The sequence below is a fragment of the Pseudoliparis swirei genome, chromosome 16 (genome assembly GCF_029220125.1).
Source record: "Pseudoliparis swirei isolate HS2019 ecotype Mariana Trench chromosome 16, NWPU_hadal_v1, whole genome shotgun sequence".
In the NCBI taxonomy this organism is placed as follows: domain Eukaryota; kingdom Metazoa; phylum Chordata; class Actinopteri; order Perciformes; family Liparidae; genus Pseudoliparis; species Pseudoliparis swirei.
Genome location: NC_079403.1, coordinates 8,675,210 through 8,700,474, shown reverse-complemented (window position 1 = coordinate 8,700,474; position 25,265 = coordinate 8,675,210). Strand labels below are relative to the sequence as shown.

Here is a 25,265-nt window from a genome sequence, read left to right as displayed (position 1 = left end):
GTACAAAAGGTATGTTTTCATTGTTTGTCGCCGCCCCCTCCCCCCCCTCGCCCTCCAGGTACAAATGCTTACACACATCATTTTTTCTATCGGCCTCTACTGCTATCCATGATTGTCATCAACTACTTGACGTTTCCATCCGTCAGTGAAGTGAACAAACTGAAGTCCAAAGAATATTTTTCTGCTGCATCCAGGCTACTGTGAATTTAAATAAATGCTAACACGAGTTTTATTTCTACGCTTGTTGGTTTCCTTGGCTGTGTGTACATGTCAAAGTGGGCAGGACGGTGGCTTTTTGTTTTGTTTTTTGAGAGGCATGTTGCAGACCTAATTGGGAAGATAATGAATTTCGATACGTTTTTTAAAAGAATGAGAAGAACAAATATCACAGGAACAGTTTATTATCACGTGACATGAGAGGTAGCGATTTTTTTCTAACACGCCACTTAACTCAAACGCTAAGTTACGCCTTGCTTCTATGTGTGGTCGTCTTCTAGCCTTTAAACTAATAGGATGTGCTTATTCCCTTCGTTTTACCAATGCATCTGTGCAGCGATTTTAGTTTTTAACTAGCAATATAAATCTGTTTTCTTTTTGTAGCCAACTGAATTTGAGGCTCTAATGCTGCCTATAAAGTCAGAACAACTCTGTAGCATAAAGACAATGATGACAACCACTCCGAGTATATAGACTACAAGCAGGTTATTGGATGTTCTTGTTAAATCTTTCTCTATATAGTTTTATTACATATCCATTTATCATAAAAGGCAAATCCGTCAGTGACTGTATTACAAATGTTGGAAATCTCTTATCGTTGTTGAAAGGACTTCATATGTGTATTTATATAGATTATATTGAGAAAAAAATCTATCCAATGACCAGTGTTGCTTTAGAGTAGATATCTGAGGTGTTTACACTGCTTGTTTATCTTGCAATAACTTTTTTGTTTCCTTTTTTTTGGTGAATGAAAATACGTTTATGGGGCCTTTGCATGAAAGCTGCAATTTGTTGTACTTGGGCAAATAACTGTGTTTTAAACTTTGGTCTTAATCGACAGAAGTATGATCGAGCTAAGTTTTAGACTGTCTCCATATACCAAATTGTGGACTTTTTGCCTTTCAAAGTGTTTTTGTTGTGTATCTGCAAAAAGTGTGTGTGAATTAAAATCCACCAAACAGAAACACACTTTGCCTTAAAGTTCCAGTGTGAACTTTGTATGAACAGAACTGTGCCCAATCAGAGAAGCAGTATTACTTCAAATGCAGACTATTCAAGTTGAATGCCTTTATGAAACTGCTGGTACGACATTATGAATTTACTCATCAGCGTATATCTATCTATATGAACATGTTTAAATAAAATTACAACAGAGTTGTAGAATACAATGCTATTTTTTATTTTATGTTGGAAGTATTCTTTGGTATAAATGTACATAATTTGTATCATGTATTAATTGTGTAATTAACTGCCTCCTGAACACTGCAAAAGAAGAGTAAATAAACCTTGACTATTATACACAAACAAGTCTCGAGCATCTTTATGTGAAGAAAATAGTTTATATATTTCCATTAAAAAAAAAGCAGAAACAATACAACAGAGGCCTTCAATCAATGCTGAGCTTCTGACGGCTCAAATAGTGTCGAACATGTTGCCAAGTATACAAAAACACAATCACAAACACTATTAATTTGCTTAGCATGACAATCCTTTGAATGTAAACGCCCACTCCATTTATGGGCGGTTCGGGAACACATTCACGGAGGATCAAATTCATGAGTTTTGAGATTAAAACATTTGGGAAAGCATCCCCGCATTATGCAAGGGGAAAGCCTCGAACAATTCCCAGGCATGTTTCCTCCACAATGCCTGATCTGCATTTCCATACTTGCACCGCTAGTCTTTGCAGGGCATGTCGAACGGCCAGTGACTAGCGGTGGGGCGAGCGGCGCGACTCCCAGCACTGTCGGCGCGACGGTCAGCCTTGCCCGCCGCCTCTGAAAAGAGCATGTGCTTCCATCACAAGGCAGAAATGGAGAGTGAGAGTGTGTGTGTGTGTGTGAGAGAGAGCGGAGGGAGGAGGAAGAGAGAGCAATGAAGGTCAAAGCCCATCATGGCTGCAGGTGGCTGGTTCCCCCCTCCCTCCCCTCAGCTACTCATTCTCCACACACAGCTTTCTCACTCCGACTCATACTCTCTCTCCCCCTCCTCCTCCTCCTCCCTCTCTCATCCACCCACAACTCACTATCATTTGATTTTTTTGTATTATTATTTATTATTCGGGCTCGGCGTGCACGCACACGTCCCCGCGCACTTCATTCATTCCGGTTCCTCCTCACATTGCACACACCCCCCCGTTGTGTTGGTCCTTCATTCAGCACATCAATAGGAACCTTCATCCAAATATTCACCGGCAGAGACGCTCCCCGAAGTTCAGATGGGGACACCGACGCATGAACAATGGCTGAAGCCGTGCGTCTGCGTGGGCACACGCTCATGGAACCAACGGCCTTCATCGGACAATAATACGTCTCATCGCCGGAAGTGAGATTCAGGTGGTCGAGTCACCAGGAGAAGTCTTTGTTCGGACCGTCCGACGGCCTCACACGACAAAGAAGTCCCGCATGGCTGTGAAGACACCATACAGTATACATCAGCAGTAATCTGGGTCGATAACACAGGGAAATAAACATCTCTTCTGGAATAAAAATAAATAAATAAGCCTGGCATAAAAGTGATTTTCTGGCGCATTGTCGACAGTCTCCCCAAGTTCCCATGCTGTACAAATGGAAGTGAGCAGAGGATACATCAGGGAAGTGTCAACGTCTACCTCCAAGCACAAAAGGGCCCCATCCCGCTCTGACCTCTCCTACCATCCTCCCCCTCCCCTACTGTGTCATTTACCCAGTTTCTAAATGCTTCCTACGGCCAGAGTGGAATCTGCTCGGAGGTGCCTAGGCTTTGTGGCGGAAACATAATTAAAGTGGTGAAAGATGTAAAAGGTGAAGAATGGGGATGACATCAGGCCAATTTCACACTTGGCACTCGAATGGCTAGGTCCAAGCCAGGACGCTTGCCTCGCAACACAGATCAAAGCCCACTGTCACCGCACCAGTGCAGGGGGAAAAAAGAGGCAAAAGGACACCTAACTATGCTAATCCCCAGGACGAATATATTTTAATCTTGTTAGAATACAAGTTAATGCCGTGGCTCAGTGACTGAACTTTCTGGCAAGAAAGAGAAGTGGACAGAATTACTTTTACCTTTTCTACACGAGGTACCTCTGTGTGGATGAACAGAGTCTGAACAAACTTTCTTTTGGGCAAAATCGGCACATTATCCAGCCTCATACTGTACGGGCGGCAGAAAGCTGTTGCAAGCGGACGGAAAGGCAAGCAACAGTTTTCATTAAGAACAACCAAGGGGAGAACGGAAGAAGAAGAAAAAAGTCAACCCCAGCGGCCGTGTCAGTGACCCCGTCTGAATCCCCACTAGGGCTCCTAACATGCAAAGGAAATGAGTATTTTGTGGACTGGTTTGTCCCCCCCTCACATTGAGCCCTCCTTTCTCAAAAGCACCTTGGTAACCCTTGATCTCTCATGTATGGAAGTCAGGGCACTGGGGCCTGCAGAAGTTGACTAGGCAGACAATGGCAAGCGGATGCTCTCTGGAAAAGTCACACCCAGGCAACTCTGATTTCACACACCGTGTTTGAGCGACCCTTCTGAAGAAATGAAAGACTTTTTCAATAAAGATTATTTTTTGTTCACTTCACCAAATTCAGGAATAACAAATCCCCCCCATGTGCTTTTTTCCTCCTCATACCGTATCTGGTTTCTTGAGTGGATGTTTCGTGCTTCAGGGGCTGCATTTAAACATTTAGCATTTCACTTAGTTGTTTATAAAGTGGCGTATAAGCAGCGTTGCTTCTGGTCAACACTGACCCAATCATGTTTGTCGCAACAAGATTTGTCTCAAGTTACGGGACACAACGTTAAAAGAGTAAAGGTAACATTTCTACAGAAAATAGATAACATAAAAAAAGTTGGTATTTATTTCTAAAATCTACTTTGGTTACATTTAAAAAGATCACATGGGTCGCAGCGATTGTTTCCGTTACACTGACTTTTATGCAGACTGCTTTTAATGCAACATTCACGACTGCGTTGGGAACGTTACTCGTTTTGGTGCAACAAGCCGTTTTCCTTTGAGCAAATTAAAGCAGATATTCCTCCACGAACCAAAGTGTTATAATTTGAACCCTTAACATTTCAACTGTTTGTTTATTTTTAACACACTTAAACACAAAAAGCTGCATTTGACGAATATTCTCATTACGATTCATTTTTTGTTTACATTTATCATCCAGTGGATGAAATAACAAAAAAATAAATGGCCATCATAAATTACCAGAACATGAGGAACATCAGCAAATTGCTTTTTTTACCAACAGTAAAACAATCCAAATATATTAACTGTATAATGACATAAAACAGAAAAGCATTGGTTGATAAATGACTTTAATCGTCAGAATTGTTGTTGGTAATTTTCCATTCAACTAATAGATGAATCAACTGATTCATCACTAAATATAATCATACCAATAATAAGACACACGTAGACTTATATGAATAATAATGCAAACCAAAAACAAGATGAGAATTGCAAAAATAAAACAGATATTATGTTGCAATACACAATTGTATCACAGCATTTGGATTGGAAGAAACATTTATTAATCACTGATTAGCGATTCATTCTAACAAGCAGTGCCGAGGCATGGAGAACATTTCTCACTCTAAATCACACATTTCACTAACTGTCAGATCCCCTTCAAGCATTGTGATGTTGCATTTGGAAACTACTGATTCTTTGGCCATTTTAATGTGTAATGTAAAGACCTGAATGAAGGTTTTCTCAAGTTAACTTAGTACCATCGTCTACTCGCATGCTCCCTGAAACTCTGAAAGAGGTCCGTTTAAAATACTAGCTATTTCAGTTATAAGGGGTTTACAACAAAACCTTCACTTAAACAAGCTTTACAAAGAAAAACTGACTCCACAGAATGTCACAGGAATAATAATACCTTTCTCCGACTTCTTTAAAGCCATAGTAGCGCATCTGAAGTGCACGAAAGTAAACTATGTTGAAAATCTACCAGAATCAGTTCCAGGTTCATGTCTGAGACAGGTTCTAAAAACAGTGAAAACCAAATGTACGCAACGACATACAAAGGTGCAGTAATGCGAGATGCTGCATTATAATTTCATAATTCAGAAGATGAGGGAGTTAGTAATGAAAAGCAGATCTCTTCAACATAAATAGTCAAGTTGGTTGTGTTTGGTACGTTCTCTTTCTATATACTAAATTAAGATGTACAATGTACAGTCATGCCATTTTGGGCCTCTGTTACAGAGTTTGTGTTGCTTGCCGACACAGCTAGACAGGGTCAAGGATACATCTGACTCACCTCAGGCCCCCTGCTCTCCCGGGGATTGGCCTGTCACTCACTGTGTGGCTACGCATCATAACTGACAGAGGCACAAAGTGAGAGCTCGATGCTGCAACAGCAGCAGCAACATCACCAAAACCATCCTTAGCATGACATCTTCCTCCTAGTCCACCACCAGCTCTCTACACTGTGGAGTGGAGGAGACGGAGACACACACACAGACACAGAGTAGGAAGACTTAAAAATAGAGGATTTGGACATTTACCTTAAAATTCTCCTCACTGCAGTTTGGGATGTGGGCTGCTCTGCAATAGAGTTGCTATGAGATGGCAGTCAGACCTGCAAAGAGAAATGATTGGGTGTGTTACTTAACTTCCGACGGTTTATAGAGACTGGATACACACATCTGCGCTCTGTGATCCTTTCCAAATGGGTTTCTGGCTCATTGGAACGGCGTTGGGTTGGTGTAGCGTACAGCCTTTAATTGGTGTTAAGTAGATGACATAATAAGCACATGCATTGAGCTGTATGACTAAGAGAAAAGGGTTTCAGTGATCACTGATCACCGCAGTTTGTTCTTTCTACATTAAAAATGAATACAGTTTCTGAAATACTGTCCTGCACCACTTCAGAATACAAATGATGCGATGGCCATTGTGCCGACAATAAACAACATAAATACAGATACAGTATATGAATAAATAGCTTGTTTTTAAGTCTTAGGATGCTACAGAGCAGAACATCCTGTAATAATCAGCGAGGTTCATCGTGCCAGGCCACAACCGATAATTTGTAGAATAAAATGGCAGCGTGCCAAAGACCTGTGTGAAGAGTTCACATTTTTTAACACTTCCTTTATATTGAAGTAATGGTAGCACTGAATCTCGATAAGCATATTTAGCACGGACGTTTTTCCATTTGGCTGCATTTGAAATGGGAATTGAATAGTAGCCATGGTTTCGGCAATGATGTTAGGATGGATTTCATTATTTAGCATTCAGTCATCTAAAAGACGAATATACGGCGGCGTTTAGTTCTGGATCCTGACAAAAAAATGGCTGGAAATGGAGCACTATCGTGTGTTACAGATTTTGGATAAAAGAGGTTAACCCTTCACTGATTTCCACCCAATCTACCTGTCTAGACTTCTTTAGATGCTACATTGTTCTCAGACGGCCGAATACACCAAAAATAATCATCCCAGTTGGAGTTGGCATACAAGGCGAGCTGCGGCTCAGCCGACCGTGCCTTAGCTCACAGTGGTGGGCGTCTCCCTCTTTCTCCCTCTCACTCATTTTGCTGCATGCTGCCATTTTAACTGTTCCTGAGTGGCAGGCGAGAGGGCGGGGTTGGAAGTGGCGGCCATGATGGTGGAATCACTAAACCCACTCCTGAGGAACAGCCTCCACATCAAAGCCAATCGACAACTTGAGTTGCGTTGTGGTTCAGGCCAAAACCAGGGATTCTAGGTGTAGGCCGAAGTACGAGGTGATAAACACGAATATACCAACATCTTACTGCATGCACGGCAACACATTTGTAAAAGAGAATACACTAGTTTAGTTTTCCTGAAGATTGGGAAACAATTGGAAGAAAATCTCCTCCTAATTATTAATTATAAAACGCGTCTTGTCTGTTATGTGACATTTGTATGATTACATTTAAAATGCTACATAACAGCCCAGTGCAGTTTATAGTATAATAGCATATATCTATACTATATGTCTGCGTTATGTCTTCTTTTTTTTGCATGAATATGTAATATTCTCAAATTATTTGTATTAAATTACGCATGTATAATTTATGTTCAATAAAGAGCTACACAAAACCTTCCTCTACTGAAATATATATATATATTTAAAAAACACAATTTAAAAAAAGGTAGAAGAATAAAATAGATGCAAAATTCAAAAAACATGTAAGAATAATTTTCTTTGTTTTACCTCCAAACTGCCTGCTGAGTAAATTGTATAACAAGATCAAACGGAAAACAAAATCAAAAATTACTTACTGCGTATGAGAAATACAATTTTCACAAATGTATCTAAATCAATAAACCAACATGAACTACAAATATCATGACTGCCGTGGTGTAAGAAACTATCCAACAAAAAAGAAAATCAATAATTTGTCCTTCTGAAATTGTTATGGGTCAGAAACTACAGCAAACAAACATAACATTCTCGTAAAAGTCACATTGTTGGTTCAGAGTTGAAAGGCGAAGGAATACGGCAGCAATATTCTTCTCCATTTTGCACAAATGTCTTGACGTCCTGTGACCATCTAAACATGTCGCACAATCATTACTATATAAAAAAGGAAGTTTTGCCAACAAATTAATGCATGTGGTCCCTCAAAGCAGACTGTGTATTATGTGGGTCACATCCATACCCCCGCCTCATTTCCCCACCCCCAAACCTTAAAATTTAAAAAAAATAAAAAAAAGTATTCCTTGGATGACCAGAGTGGTTCCTAAACAACTATATTTGCAGTCAAAGTTCATTATGTCCCTTGGCAACACCAGGGCAACAAGTAACGGTGTCTAGACAGGTCATGGTATCCCCCCCCCCCCCATGCCCAAACCAACCCACCACCCCCTGGCTCTTTCCGGAAGGAGGTGTCAACAGCAGCCAAGTGCAGGGTAAACAGGGCGTAGGGGGGGAGGTGGCCTTTGGCCCCCGTGAGGTCGGATCAGCACCTCCACCCTCCACTGATCAAAGATGAAGATCCTCCATGCCAGGGCCTTGGTCAAAGGGGGCAGGGTCGGGAGATGAACTCTGCGTTTCTGTAATCTAGATGTGTCCAAATCCGATTGTCTTCTTTCACAGCCCAAAATGGACCCTTCCGGTGCCGCTGATTACATTAGCGAGGACAGCCTCTTTTCACTGGGACGCCTGGACAAAAGAGGCGCTTCCGTGCCCCTCACCATCTGGTCCCAAAATAACAGAAAAGGTCCCAGGAAAAAAAGAAAAAACAGCCAGCACACAGCCCTAAATGAAAGGAGCGCTGTTTGAATAGATGGGATGGCTGAACAGATAAGCCAACATACAGTAAACACATTTACCCAGAGATTGGAAGCCAATCTAAATAAGCAAATAAAGCAGTGTACACAGGCTCTGAAGAGCACATCTGCAAATCATTTGACGGGTTTGTGCCGAAATGGAATTCTGCTCTGCAGCTAATAAGGAACTGTGCCACACATACATCATTATCATTGCAAACTACCGATGCCCAGAGGCCCTTCGTCAGTTTAATCTAATATGTGTTGTACCACCGTGGACAGATGTGATTGAAATGAAAAGAAAAGATACGTTTGGGGGTTTTGATACAATACGGTCGATAAAAAGATGAGAAATAATTAAAGAGATAATACACAAGTCAGAACTAAAAAAGCCAACATGCGTAAAAGGGATTTTTTAAAACTTTGACTTTAGTCAAATCCACATTGTTGCTACACAGGTGTGTCACATTAGGTTGATTGACAATTAGCAGTATTTGCAACCTCACATCGCCTGCATGCTGTACGTCTGTCATTTATTAGTTAGTTTCACCTCGAGCCCAGTCCTCTTTGTCAAAGCTGTTTTGCACAAGGAGTCATGACTTTTGACTGTTCCTTCCACACAACCCCCCCCCCCCCCTAATGCAGCTGCTGTTTGGGCACAGATGATTTGGTCTAATTGCAGCTCATGTTGCCTTGAAGACCCTCAGAAATCAAAATGCCAATTACTAGACCTCTATTATAGATGAAAAAAGCTGCTGGCTGGCATTACAGATAATATTTCTAGCATGCGTAGGCCAACATTGTTTGCAACTGTGAGAAAGTTATTTCAGAATTGAGAATATATTCATGCGTTTAATGCTGTTTTGCCTCTACTCGGTATGTGTGCGGTTACGACTGGATTTTAAGCCACCTGCACATCTTTCCTGTCAAAGTCCTGCCATTGACATAATAATTTGTTTTTGTTTTTTAAAACCTGACGAGATAATAATAAAAGTTGGAAATCAAAATAGGCATCTAGCAAATTTAAAATAAAATCCTTAAAAGGTTCTAATCTCCAGTCCGGAAGTCTTTATTTTTTTCCTTTGAGGATTAAAATGCATTATGACTCCAGGTTTTAATAAGATAGCCCGTTCCCTTCAGCAGCCTCTTTAAAGGGTTTACATGTTGAACATGCAGGTACTCGAGGTAAGCTACACGGCGTTACTGTCATAGAATGTAGAACTTGGAGCTTTTGGAGCTCTGTTTTGCTAACGCTGATTATGTGCTCTGCTATGCATGGCTCGTCCTTCTCTCACAGTCCACAAGGAAATGTAGTAAATAAACTACCTCATTAGTGCCAAAGGTGATGCTGTCCTTGATCTTGAATGGTTTTGTCAGGAGAAATGTAGATAGAGTAGCCGACCCATAAGGGATGCGCTTTGAAAAGGGATTTCATAACAAGTCGAGCAACAATAACGTGAAAAGTACAAAACTACCTCCAAAACATGCATTTTGTACAGCCCATACAATTCTTAACAACATGCCCCAGGTCTAAATGTAATATTAAACTTCAAGATTTTGAGAACTGTTTGTTTGTCTGTCCACTAATCAAGATTGGAAACCAATTCACTGCCATCCTCTCACAGTAAATACAACCAGCTAGAGCACAAGTGTTAAATTAATGTACATATTCATGGTTTCAGATAGACCCGTCATCCCAACATTGAATGTAGATATGACGCATTTATGAAATCCAAATTAATAGTATTACTATTAATGGATGTTTTAATGGGTCATGAGATATATGAATATGACCGGTAGAACTAGGACACGCATATCATCCAGGATAAAACTCCTAAAGACCATTTTTCTCTTAGTAGCGTCAAATTACAGAGAAATGATGTAAAGCGGATTTGAAATTTCATGTAATTTTTATATCTTCAAAAATGTTGGTTCAGTGTGAAATGTACAGTATCCCACATTTGACATAGCACATTTCTATTTTTAGCAATCTGAATTGTTTACATTCAAACTTTTCATTACACGTCCCAACTGTCAACTCACTTTTCTCTCTTCGTTCTTTATTATAAAATCACATCAAGGCCTTTCTGTTGTGGGGTTTTAATCCAAATATAAACCATTTATAGTCAAAGTTAAATGCATTAAATGAAGCTTTAAAAAAAATGCAATAAATAAGTAAAACATGGCACCATAAAAAATTGACTAAAACAGGACCAACATCCAAGTCTCCGAAATGGTCAAATGGCACGGATAAATGATCTGGTGTTTACTGGTATGATTCATGACAGCTATATCTGGAGAAAAGTTGAAATTACAACTTCAATGTCTTAAAATACACATGGCATGAACCTCTTCTCATCCCTGCTGATATGCAGCAACATCCTGCAAGTATTTTACATCAGATTTCTTCATCCGTGTCATTTCAGGGAGAAAAGTTCACAGAAAAACTATATTGAGAGAATAAACTGAAGCAGGTGAGGGGCTGTGATCCCCCTGCTGTAGTTGGGATAAAGCTTTCCAAATAACAGGAAAAGTTCCAAATGTCAGAGATGAGGGACAATAAGATATCGTTAAGTCTTGCTTTGTACAAATGAAATCAAACAAGGATTTTACATCAATTAATTTGGTTTGGTCAGTCAGTTGTCAGCCATATTGCCAGTTCTTCATAAGAGGCTGCACACTTGCACCGTCAAGAACTGAAAGTCAACTCTCACTCACAACCACACACGCAAAGAAAGGTTATACGGCCGATGTTGGTTCTTTCTCAAGTTCTTTTTGACTTTTGCATTTATTGATGTAAAAGGTTTGTAAACCAGAAGACGACACACACAATTCCAGGGCAGTGCGAGGGTCAGAATACTGCAACATTTACTGGTAAATTATGAAAAAGTACCATATTACTTTAAATGTGTAGCCGTCAGATGGACACTGTAGATAGACACAGCAGAATTATATTTAGAAAGTATCTTGATGTCTTAGAACTTGTTACATCAGTGCAAGGCTGCATAAATGTTAAAACTTGTTCAGGCGATCTTATAAAAGAGAAAACTGTTTTATATCCATGAACTACGACTTTTTACAGCAGGTAGGGTGCAGAGAACAATAATGCAGAGGGAAGAGAGCACAGCCAGAACTGAAAAAACGCCTCAAATCGGACTGCATATCGCCATGTTCCTGCCCTGCTAAATGTCTATTTCCAAAAGATTTTTTTGAAATATTCTCGATGAAAACTAAAAACTCTTCCAGCAGCAGGTCAAGCCACATCTGTCAAATACAGTCCAGTGAATCATGTGCACTACCACGGGCATAAAAATTAACACAGTGCACACAGAACTTTCTCTCCAATGGGGTGACTTTCTAAACTTTCCTACGGTCTCAGAAAAGAGAGCAACACTGGAGAAAGTTCTCTTCCTATTGCAAACTGAATCCGCCGTTCAAAGAGCTCTCGATCCTGTACGTCAGAATCTAAATAACAAAAAGCATTATCAAGTGCAACACCCCACTCATTTATTATGTGTCTGCTGGGGGTTGCATATAACTGGCAGACACCAGCTCGGTTTCACAACTGTGGGATAAGTGAAGTCAGCGTGACACACAGAGGGCAGGTGGTGCCAGTCAAGTGAAGTACACAAGCGGAGTCCCAATCTGTAGTTTCTTCGCTCCATAATTAGTTATTTTTCCATAGCTATCACCAAATTATGTCATCAGGCCTTACAGAGTACTCATTATTCACTGCAACAAACAAGCTGGAAATAACACTCAATCCTATGGAGACCTGGGAACTGCGTTCCAGGGAGGGGCTCAAGTCGCTGTGTGAAACCAACAAGAACCAACACGACACCTGGCATTTTCCAGCTGAAGTGGGCCGTTGCACACTGCCGAGCACAATGGAAAGACGTGCTTAATTGTGCGGGTTTTGAAAGTGCTGAGAAGAAAATATATCTCGTATGGTTGGCCATAGAAAGGCTTTAAAAAACCTTTTTGAAAATGTGAATTTATGGAGGAAACCGACATCGATGTTTGGACATCTTAAAGAGAGCAAAACATTTTTGAAAAGTCACTTTGGCTTTTTAGCAGATCAAGGGAGTCACATATGTGAGTCATACACATTCACAGAATAATAATGCTAAAGGACACTTTTATGAATCCCCAAAGTAGAGAAATGTATCTCTGTAGTTAGCCCATCCTCAGTTATTAAGGAGCAGTGGGCTGCAGTGAAGCACCCGGGGAGCAACGGGGGGGGGGGGGGGGGGGTTCAGTGTCTTGCTCAAGGACACTTCGACATGCATCTATGGGGAGAGCGGGCGTTGAACCTTGTGGTTGCGGGATACCCGCTCTCCCCATGAGCTACAGCCGACCCATCGGTTGTCGTACAGTATTCACTCATTTTGACGGGAGGCTACACAGCATTCAGTAGTATACAAATATTTCAAAACATGTTAGAAAATCTAATCAGGAAAAAGGGGAGAAACAAACTTAAATATCAAATGCATAATATAAGAGGAGAGTCGAATGTGTTGATAATTGTAAATTGGAACTATCCACAGAGTCGGTCAATTAATGCGCTCAGTCTACATTGAAAACATGAAGATTTAATAGGTTAGGAATCATTTTTTTGTTTTAAAATATGCCTTTTAAGAACTTATATTATTTTCTCTTTTGAGGTTTCCATATTCAAGTATGAGGGGAACATCACAACAATCCTCTGCAGGGCGCCAGGCATTCGTTGTTATTTTTATTGTGAATGAAGGAGAATAAATGTTAAGTACTATGATGTTATGCTTGTGAGTGTATAAAGTAGTAACCATTTTATAACTGAGACTTAAGAGCAAGTTATTGTAACTTAAAGATTCAACAAGGGATCATTTAGGTTTTTTTAAATGTTCAAGTCATCCTTATACAACAAACACTTTTATACTTTACTTCAAATCACCCCAATAACCGGAGTCCTTATTTTCTGATAAAACCCTAATAGTGGTCATATCGTAACAATTCAAACATTTTATATGCAACTCTTGTCAAAATGTACAGAGATCATGAAAAGTTAATCTCATTAAGTATTTCTGACCATCCTCATGTATTTTTCTCTTCCATTATTATTGTCAATCACTCACACCGGGCATTTCATGTTGAAATAATGTGTAAAAGTTTATTTTAAAAACACTATTTTGAAAAAGATCCAAGTGGAATTTGCTGGCTAGCGTGAATTTCAAACAAAGATGTGAGAATAACGTTGTAGTGTCAATATCCGTCTACAAATAGATTGTAGACGGAAATTGCAACGTGAAAGAGATGTAATATATTTACTAAAGCAGAAAAAAAACACCTCTAAATGCTGGCTGGAGGAATTACAAAAGCATCAGCTATAACAAGCAATTAAGTGGTTTCTTTAGGGTCTCGCGACTAACAGTCAACACAGTGAATTAATATAAATGATTGCTAATTCAATTAAGTGTTCTCGGGTTTGCAGTATGAAGATCATAACATGTAAACGGAGGAAGTCACCAAGATAAAGCTGGAAGGAGCAACTCCTGCACTTTGGAGCCGCAGCATCTGCACCGTCATAAAAGTGATATGGGTCCCGACTTAAGGTCAGTGCAAACATTTTAAAGAGGGTAATTAGTAAACGGTTAAAGGCGGTAATCACCTTGTGATGAAGATGAAAAGGACTCGAAGGAAAACAAACTGGGAATGGGCTGGTACCATTCACATCACAGTCGGATTCCAGAGGTCATGTGCTAAGTCCTGTTAAGAGCCTCAAAGGGCCAACCCTGACCATTGGCCACTTTTGTGTGAGTGTTTAGAAACACAGCCACAATTTAAGCACACAAACATGAAAAATATCAATTTCACATTTGGTTTAACGCTTTCACACTTTGTGTCACTGACACCCAGAGAGAAGGGCTGTGGAAGACAAAACACAGCTCCTGGATAAGGATCATGTTAATGCCTATCAATTAGGATCAAAAAGGGATTAACCGGCATGGTTGCAGCGGTCGGATGGAGACCCATGCAAAGTCACTGAATACTAGGGGTCACACCCCCGACTTCATTAGGCCTGACCTTTCCACGCCATTGTGTGGCACGAAAGAGACCCTGCAGTCGGTGTTTCCCCTTTATCCATCTGAGAGTCAAATATGAGACGAGCAGAAAAGCTGTTAGAGATCAGTGAAATATGAAATATTCACTTTCAAAGTCCAGAGAGACTTATTAGGTTACTGAAACTTGGAGCAGGTGGGTATTTACTAATCAACCCCCAACCGCCCTGCAAAGGAAATCATTTTTTTCCACCTTAGAGAAGTGAGATTTACTATTTAGTCATGGTGCAGCCTCCCCTCGCTAGGATGTACCGCAGGGTTGATGAACTCAAACTCTGCTTTGCCGTCTTAATTCACAAAAGGTCAAATGGCAAAATGGAAGGTGTGTCCAGGTGTGTTAAAATAAGCTCCAATTAGGGAAAAATGCAAGCACGCCCTCAAGTCTCACATATCCAACTCGGAAAGAAACTTTGAGTAAAGCTCCTAAACTGGGGTGATTTTAATGTGCATATTAAGAGCAGTTTAAAAAAAGAAAAATTAGAGCCATAGACAATATATTTTAACCCACAAAGCCCTTATAAAATATGACATTCAAACAAAAGGATTGGTCACATAAAGAGTGAGGGTTTAAACTGTTGTCTTAAGTACTAAGATATTATTTCTACACGTGAGACGCAACCGAGAGCTTTGACAAAACACATAACTTTATAGTTTCTCTTGAGTAAGTATAACATGTTTTAATACATGAATTCCAGCATCTTAAATTTTCAAAAAGCAAAATGTTGCAATAAAAGGTCGAGAAGTCTTAAGCTAAATGGTTCTCAGAGCAGATTACAGTGTGACTAGATGCGTGTACCATTTCTCATAAGAACAATTGTGTTATTTTACAACTGCACCATTGCTTCTATAATTTTTGGATTGAATATCAGAAGCACTTCTGTACATTTATCAATATCAGGCTCTAAAATCCATTATTGGTCAACTCTATAGTGACTATGGAGTTACAAGGACACCATCTGGCTGAGAGAAAGGTAGACGAGGGTTTCATAACTGACAGTGAATTGACCTCTGACTTCACACCAGTGACAACAACTGTGTTTTTAGGTTAAAACATCGTTTTTAAACAGAGAATGAGAATTAAGTCCAAACACAGACAATGGAACCTTAACATAGTGAGTAGTATTTTAAATGCTTACTGTCAATGCAAATTATGGGAGCAAATGGCAACTTGGACGACTCATATTATATATAGTTGTCAACTCTGTTATATATATAGTTGTCATCTCATGCCTCCAAGGCCTGAGTTGACAACTCAGTGAAAGTTAAAAGTGAAGTAAAAGAGCAGAAGTTCATCTCAGGACAAACGTTTCTTCCCAGAGAGCGAGTGCTTGTCCAGGCGGCTGCTCCGTTTAAGCAGGCATGCAGCCTCGCACCTCCATCCAACAGTGGTCACCCAGGCCGACAGCCTTCTTTGTGCCGCTCAGGAGGGTGCTAGAGATGAGCACACTCCATTTCAAAGTCAGTGGTGGGTTTGCAGTCAAATTTAAAAAAGGAAGTATTGCCGTCTATGCCATGCAGCTGAGTGGGATCGGACATGCAGCACCTGCACATCTTAAGAATGGCTGGCTCACCAACAGTGGGCAACTCATTCAGGCAAACACACGGCAGTCACAACACTGCAGAAGTTCTTTACTTACCTTTCACAAAGATCAGAAATACCAGTTTTAACAATCGACATTCACAGAGTAGTCACTGTGCAATTTCCTTCTTCTAATGAGGATCTAATATTCATGTTACGTTGATATTGATGTTGTGGCTGCAACTGAAATTCAAAACCTCTGCTCAGCCAGTGAATGGTGTGTGTTGTTGTTTTAATGATAAACAAAGGTCGGCTATTGCACCAGGCAAAGATCTTACTGTTTGCCCAAGATCAATGGCATACCTTAGAAAGCTAGGTTTAAAATTCCACTCCGTAAACAAGTCTCTCCTGTTATTCAAATATTAGGGCATCATGAATTCAGTATAAACAAAACAATCAACTGATCTGCACAAATATTAGCTCTAAGCAAAAACAACAAAAACATATAGCATATTAGTAAAATAATTTGTGGTGAAGTGAAATATAGAACTATTTAATACAATCAGGATGTTAATCTGTCTGACAACAGCTGAAACCGTTTAGTAGGCGTGTGCATATGCCTTCTTGTAATATGGTGAAGTAAACTTGCTTCGTGCCATCGACAAGTGGTCAACAGGTCTGCAAAACAATAAGTTCCAAAAAAAGTAATATACTCAATTTGACATTAATCTATAGGTTTTGTAATTGCGACTCATCTCCCACACATGCATAAACCCCAAGTGCCTTTTCACTCTATTTTCATGGCAACAGAGCAGAGGCCCAGCTTAATATGTTACTGACAGCTGCCGTTGTATTACGTGGCATCAGAACACAGTCTGGCTTTCACACCAGGTCCTAACAGTGGAGGACAACAAGTATTCAGGAGGGTAAAGGTCACCTGGACCTTCCAGTGAGTCAAGTTAGCAGCTCTACATCAACCTATACTGTACTTTATAATAAATGTTGCAATAGGCCGATTTTAAATTTTTTGTTATCCACTTTAATCATAAAAATGTATTTTAAGAATCCTGATGTTCGACTAATGCAAATTAACAAACAAATAAGACAGCATGATATGTTGCTTCAATTTATTTTTTCGTAATCGTCATGTACTGAGTAAAATATTTTGTACACACACATCTATTTTTCTATGGTTAAGTTAATACAACAAAAATTCAACCGCAATATTTGTAAACTGAAAACATTTCAAAATATATGCATAATGTTATCTTAAAAATGAGGCAAAAAAAGCAAAAAAACAAGTTTACAACGCCCGACCCGATTAAATAAAACTGCATTTTATTTAGTGTGTTAAAATTCAGTATTTTCTAAATACTGTAAAACACAATTTAACTGCATTGCAAACTAATAATGCCAGTGATATTCAGCTGGTGAAAATTCCAACTCGCTAGAAAAAAAATCATCAAACGTAACAAAAAATAATCTTTTCGTTGCATTTTAAAATATTTTTGTATTCAAGTTCATTGCATGTCTTACTCATAACCTTATGTTTTAAATTAAGCTTGGATCAATTTTGCAATGAAAATATAAATAAAAAGTACAAACTGCATCGCACACAACATTTTCAAACCAAATAATACAATATTATGCCCTTTATATATTATCTTGCAGGGGTGGCAAATAATACGCATTGAATTTAATTAGTGAATCAATATTTTGTTTATTTATTTATCCACGAGTATATTCAGTAATATTAAATATTTCATCGAAAGCATCTGAAAGATAATGTTAATGGAATGAAAATAAAATGGGAACATTTTAAGTTGAAATCCAAAGACGGCAAAAAAAAGGAATCGCGCTGCAGTTAATAACTTAGAATTTTAATCATAAAACGCAATTCAATCCAAACATTTTTTTACAAGTGCCCGTTTGTTCAGTATTATTTTCAAATATGTTCTACTGAAAAGTTTTTTTTTCGCCGCAAAAAGTCGTGCCGTTTCCAACTGGCATAATGCTGCGAGTTCAGATTTCTTTTTTTCTACGAGCTACATCATAGTTCATCTCTTTTCCCACTGCCTAAACCTAAAATGGACGCCGCTGGCTTTGAGTTAGCAACGGCTAGGACCGGCTAAGGGTCACAGCTGTGCAGCGGTGCTCTTAGGAGGAAACGGGCAAATGGATCCATGTCTTGGCAGGTTGCCAGGAGTCTCCTTAAACATACAGTGAAGGCCTTGATTTAAAATATGCCACACCAATGTCAAAGGAAACTGCGTCATCACACAGCAGAGGCTGGAGAGATAAACAACCCACCGTTTTACCGCAGACAATGGCAGGCGCTGCTGTATGCAGAGCAATGCTTGGAAACAAGCTCAGGTTTTACTCTGTATGTGCACAGAAATAACCAAAGAAATCTTTTCTTTATAGCTCAGGCAGTATTAGAGCCTGGATGAAAGCCTGTTTTCTCTAGACATCATCGTGATGTTCGACCTCGTGACTGCACTGTGGGTGGAGACAACGAGCCAATAGAAAAACTAGATCAGGACTCGGAGACCGTCTTGCATCAGCATTTTCCAGCTAAGCCTCAAGTGAAAGTTGCGAGATCCATAACCATAATTATGTTATGAAGAGATCACAAATCAGTGTTAATAAAAAATGATTGCTGCCGACGAGTGAATGACAGCACTGAACTTGATGAGCGCCTTCTAATCATCATATCATGTAGAATTGGCTTCGCAAGCCAGAGCTCAACCTCTGTAAATACTGGTCTGTGCAGCTGACTGATATTTCCCTCAGGCAATCACACTCACTGCAGCACCTTAAAGCATTCCTGGGATAGCTTTCTCAACTTTTAACATGTCCGAAGGTGCTATAATTAACAGGTCAACACATATCTTACCATTTAGGCGGAAACACTCCAGCGTTGAAGACATGAAGGCATGACAGGCTGCAGGAGACCATGGATGTCCTGTGAAAATGAGAGAAAAAAACCTTGTCAAACAGCTTGATGTCAGACGGGATTAATAAACTAAAAACTAAAAGGACGAGCAATACATTAAAAAGCCTCTTCATTATCGTTTTGTAGATCTGGCTTGGAACACAAAATACAGATTGCAGTGATAAAGTTACAAATACAATGTTGCAAGGAATTAATTAAACAATTTGAAAGCAAATAAAAAACATTAAAAGTAGTTTCTAGGTAAAATAAAAATATATGAGCAGTCATCGAAACATTTATTTTTAATTCGATATCCAACTAACGCCGTACAAATTAGAAATAGGAATTGCCTTAAAGGTAGTATTAAGTGACGCTTCACTTTATGTGAGGAAAACACAAATCCTCATCCATCAGTATTGTAGTCACTGCTACAAATAACAGATGATGGCCAACATCAAATTAACTGTGTGCATAACCAAAAACAGATTGTGTGATGCACGTTTCTTACCTTTCTAGTTGCGATTCCAATCCTTTTCATTTGGGAAAAGGCCTGCAAAGACAATGCATGCTGTAAGTGCTTCTGTACTCTTCCTTGAAAACTAAATCAACACGCCCTCAAAAAACATTCAGGAATATGACAAGACGAGACTGAAGAAGGTGTTTGAAAGCTGACGAGAATGCACTAAGTAGGTGGTAATCAAGAGCTGTGTCCAGGCTGGTCACTGATAAGGCAAACAGATAAACATCAAAGACTCCCTGAGTGGAACAAACTTGTAATGTCACAGTGAGGCTAGGAGCTCTTTTAGAAGCCATTGTTAATGTGGTATGTACAGCCCCTCATTGAAGGAGTGGACTGTGCAAAAGGAATTCTCGAAAAACAATTCTCATGACGGTTTGCCATATTCGACTTGTTAACCACTGTAAATATGTGTATAATAAAGTAAAGTGGTGCTTTAATAAATGCACTGAGTGGCAGGTTGCTGTTCATAAAACTGAACCTTCCATGGATAGAATGTTTATCTTCCATCACGTTCCAAATTATTTTTACCAATAGAAAGTATGTCATTAGTTCCACAGGCTATGATAGCACTTAAGGGAGTGTAAAGCAGAAAAAAAAGTGATAATAATGAAAGTGAGTGAAAATATAACTTGTTACGATACCCTTTCTCTTCCAACTTCTAGATGCAGTGACTGCCACAGAATATGATACCTATGCTAAACAGAAAGAGTTTTTGTAGTTACATTAAATTATACTTGTTTATTTACAGTGTTGTCTTCAAAATCTGCCTCGCTACATGTGTAAAAAAAAAAAGATGATCTTACAGGGAATATATGCTATTTCTTTCTAACCAAGTTATTATAAGTATACTTTAGAAATACCTAGTAAGTACGTCTAGTTGTAAGAAATGGTATTCGGCTAATATGCAGAATACAAGTATTTTAAAATCACAAGCCCCCACTGACATTAATATATAATATGCAGACACTATGGTTGCTCATAAGACATTTTGGGATACCTTGGAAGCCTTTGGCACCGATTGGCAGTGATGAATCCGACAAAATGGCTACCAAACTGCCCAATAATAGACAGAGACGCCATTGGTGGAGAAACACAAAATAAAAGAACTTCTATCAAATTTAAGAGTTAGATAATAACATTTTAAGTTACTGGGACACGTTGGCAAAGGATGGACACCGTTTAAAAAAAAAATCATCCATCATTTAGGTAATAAAACCTGTTAAAGAATTAACATTAACTGTCCCGTCTATGTGCAATACATGCTTGAGCCGCCGTTTCATCGAAGTATAATGTATCATCGTGTTTCCCCCATATTTTTTTCCCCAGCTCACATCAAATCATATACATCATGGAGAACAACAATGCTATAGTAGCCATCTTGCCCCAAAAGAGGAGACACTGAGGAGGAGGGAGGAAGGCTCCCCGAGTCATATGACTGCACTGTCTGCTGACAACTGCGGTGACGGAGCAAAAGCGTCTAGACGAGTCTGAGACAGCAGCGGATCAAGTACACATGCACTGTTGCACACGTCATACTTAAACATTGTTGGGAGGTCAAAGCATATATACCCTCTTTTCATTTCTGCACAAAGAAACACAAACGCTCAGGAATTTGGGGAGGAATTTGTATGACGATGACCCTCCTTACGAGTGGGGCCAAGCATTGCTCTCACAGCATTCTGGTGAGCACCGAAACAGTTACAAATATATCAAATATGCCGGGCTCAACCACAGAGAATATGCAAAAAATGCACTAAATTAATGTTTCCATTTCAAGTGATGACACAAGCAGATTCAAAATGGCATTTAAACATGTATGTCATCCCTATAGATAGATAGCAGATGTGTTAACGTTATGTGATGCTGTCCGACTGTGGACTTTATTTATTGAACTTTTAAGCTAATTGTGGGAAGTTTAAAGTAATAATGAAAACTTGTAATTCAATATATGTTTTCAGAATTTCTGTACGAGATGTAATCATGACAAAAGAATAAATGCAATGGTCTGACAACCCATTTCATCTATCCAATATCCACTAACGCAACGTTAAACCCTGTTTGAACCTAGGATGTGTCCAGCAACCAACCTTTCTGAGCTGTGCAGACTGCCATCTGGATGATGCCCTCCTCTTGAACTCCAGGGCTGACGGCTGATCTCCTGCAGAGCATAAACAAGAGAAAGAAAAGAAGGAAACATTACATAAAGGATTCATATTACCTCACCTCAGGGCCACATTATATTACTTTCAAATTAGTTAAATCCACGTGTGCCCTAATCACTAATTAGGGTGTTTTGGCTGAAAGCGTACAAACACAAAAAAGGGTCCACAACAAAAAAAGGTGTTCCCCCTCAGGTGCCTGCAGAGTAACAGGTAGCTTAAGCGCACGTGGGGTTAATCAACAACCTCACGTCAGCCAAGGTGCTTCACCTGCGCATCCTGCTGAAGTAGTAGGAATGAGGTCAAGTCTCCAAAACAAAAAAGCTCGCTAGTGTGAAATCTCTAGGAAAGAATAAGAAAAACAACCCAATCATACACCTTGTTTTAACGGCACAAAATAATCGGGCCAATTCCAGTTTGCGGTATAACCAAATACTGTAGGTTATATAAAAAGGTAAAACAGGGTCATTTAAATTGCAAGCTAGCAAACCGCTTTTCAACCAAACCCCGTCAGCTAACCGTTCACAAATAAACACAGTTGTTGGCGAATGTTTAATGCTGCAGTGTCGACTGTATCTCAGCCAACTTGCACTCAGGCGCCTGCCTTACCTACCTGTGCATAAAGAGCTGTCTGCTGCTCGACTGCAGAAGAAAAAACTTTCACAGCGTTTATCTGTAAAATATCTTTGGCTTCGCTTGGCGACTCGTGGGCGAAGACGTTTGAGGAGGAGAGCGAACCAAAAAATCCCATTTCCAACTGGCGGCTTTTTGTAAATGTACATACAGATGCAAAACTCCATCTCCAATTTGATCAATTTCAGACAGACTCCAGACAGTCTGCAAGCGGGTACGTGCCTGCTTGTCTTGCGCGTGCACGCCGAATGGCGCGGGAAGCGGCGATAACAGATCCAGAGTGACAGCGCGAGCGGCCAATGGCGAAGTGGAGCTGAATCCAGTATCCAATCACAGTGACCTATATGTATAAGCCCCGCCTCTCCTCCTCCTCGCCATTCTGTTGACAGTGCACTGAATAAAACAACAGTCTGAGTTAAGCAGTTCATTGCACTGAGATGTGGGTCACTGACTGCAGCCTATTCACTCAATGCAGATGCATGGTATTATTGATTTCAAAGACACATTATTAACCCGGATATGTACATCATCATACAATGAATTGTACATCACATGGCCTAAATACATTTAACTAAAAGAATTATAATCTGCCCTTTTCATATTCTCATTAAATATATACCATTTTACATTCCATACAAAAGCATATACATATGACATCAGGTCATAAATTACCAACGTATTTTTCTTTGGTTTAAATCACCAAAACCACCAATTAAAATTGTGTATGATATAGCAGCCATTGTGTCAATACATGCAGTTGATTGAAATTAAAACAATGGTCCAAGCATTTCAGTAGGCTAGATGGATTGATGGATGGATTAATGAATGGATAGATAGATAGATAGATAGATAGACAGACAGACAGACAGATAGACAGATAGATAGACAGATAGATAGATAGATAGATAGATTGTATTCCTAGTCTCCGTGTGTAATTGAAACTGCTCCAACTTGATGATAATGATGATGATAGTCTGCATCAAAACACAATACATAATGCTTAAAAAAATTAACTAATTACATTTTTCATTTACTAAATTATCTATTGCAGGCCTATATGCTCCATAACTCCAGCATCACTTTCTCAAGACAGTTGCTGACCCTCATGAATTGACAGCAAAACGCTTATTGTCTCAGACAAAACAACTTCCAAGTTGGCATTTAAATTAAATGTAAAGGCGTACAGACAAGTTTGTTGTAAAGAACTGTCCTTTGGATGGAAAATAACAAGTCTTGTCTCCTTCGGCTTTGCACCCTTTAATTTGCATTGTTATGGAAAACCACTGGATTTGGATAGGGCACAGAATCATTGAGGTCACCATAATAGAGTGTGACAGCTCCCCTTTTCACATCTATTTGGAAGTAAAATCAAAATTCCTGGGAAAGTGAATCCAGGCAGTATAAATATCTCATACAGCTTTGGAAACAGCTGTTTAGAGTGGATATTTAATACAGTGTGGAATACATATTGATATGGATTGCACTTCAACTCAAGGAGAAAAACTGGATACACAATCTTGTGTATGTGTATACAGCATGACAAAAAAGTGAGTTTGGGAGGCAGAAAGATCAAGCTTTTAGAACGTTTAAAAAACATGTAATAAAGGAGCAATAGCATTGGGCCCTTACCATTAGTTATTGTTGTTTTAACATGTACGATAAATATTGAATGTTGCATATAACAAGGAAGTGTATGGAAGATTCCAAAATTGTGGTTAAATCACATTTAAATGACTTTCAAAGATAAAAGAAAACATTTGCCGCCTCATCTTTTTTTGTACAACCCACACAGTCCATTAAAATTCACACACTGTCTTTCAGGAAAAGCCCTTTACGGTTTCTAAAATTAAAAATCTCATGGCTGATCCCCTCCATCGCCCTGGCTTTCAGATATTGACCTTGTGGTGCTACAAAATAGCTTCTTATTCACTGCGGGACCCTATAATGAGCCAATACAATGAGGCTACAGTTCACTGCTCACCTCTCTTTGGTGTCTCTCGGGTCTTTGTTGACGTTTGTCAGCCCAGGAGGAATTTGGGGGTTAGAATTCTGCCGTAGTCTGGTTGTAGAGTCGCAACATCTTTGACTCCCAGACTTAAGCACGAAAGCGATAAAAAACTTGGTCAGAGATACAAAACAAAGCTTTGACCTTACAGGGATAAAAACCAAAGGAATGACTTGAATCTTGAATGAAACTTCCAAATTGATCAAGATGTGTTGTGGTATCTATACAGTAATGCACACTCCAACAAAAAAAACTATTCTTTTATTTATCTGTAGAACTTAACTAATTGAATAATTAACTGACTAATACATTTGAAGGTAAAACAATTACTTGGAAACACTGTTGCAATATTCTGTGGGGAACCACATGTTCTCAGCCACTAAATGACAACTCTGCCTTCAGTGGAAACAGCAGGAAGCAAAAGGCCATAAAGAGGTGTGTGGTACCTGCCTGACACTTCTATGAAATCTTTAGTTGTTAGAGTCTGATGTGAGTGTATTCCTCATACATAATCACATATGTTTTTTGGATTTTTTAATGACTCACATTCACTGAATGACAAAAGCATGAAAGAAAGAGTCGGTATAGGAAACAGGTAGTAGGTGTATATATTGCAACAATGACAACGGTTAGAAAAACAGCTGTCTGAGATGCTCAACCAATGAAGGTCAGACAGAAACCTTCGAAGGAGGGTCCTCAACTGAATGGTATTTTAAAGAACAAGACTGTCATGCAATAATAGGTGTTGCGTCCAATGTTTCATCCAACAGTTGGGTGATGTTAAAGTTGTGAACCATATATGGAGAGGTGACAGATGCAAGTAAACAAGTAACTAGAGGGAGACAACAGAGGTTGGGTGCTTTTTGTTGGATTTGGGGGATTGTCTCACCCGAGAGTGTTTTACTTCCTTTTGTATTATTCGTTTTTTCGTCATTTGTAATCTTCA

The 25,265-nt window shown here is 39.4% G+C and overlaps 1 long non-coding RNA gene across 3 annotated transcripts; it reads right to left on the bottom strand.

The window, feature by feature from the left end:
- Nucleotides 1-1,458: 1,458 nt before the first annotated feature.
- On the bottom strand, nt 1,459-22,550 carry LOC130206491 (uncharacterized). Of its 3 annotated transcripts, none has more exons than XR_008834128.1 (7): nt 22,295-22,550; nt 21,610-21,680; nt 19,511-19,552; nt 18,964-19,032; nt 5,468-5,788; nt 2,409-2,625; nt 1,459-1,994 (listed from the first exon to the last, which is right to left on the bottom strand). It is a non-coding gene; the product is annotated as an uncharacterized LOC130206491 (long non-coding RNA). The 3 variants fall into 3 exon arrangements; XR_008834129.1 differs by having other exon boundaries at nt 1,460-1,994; nt 5,715-5,788; XR_008834127.1 differs by having other exon boundaries at nt 2,409-5,788.
- Between the last annotated feature and the right edge of the window lie 2,715 nt (nt 22,551-25,265).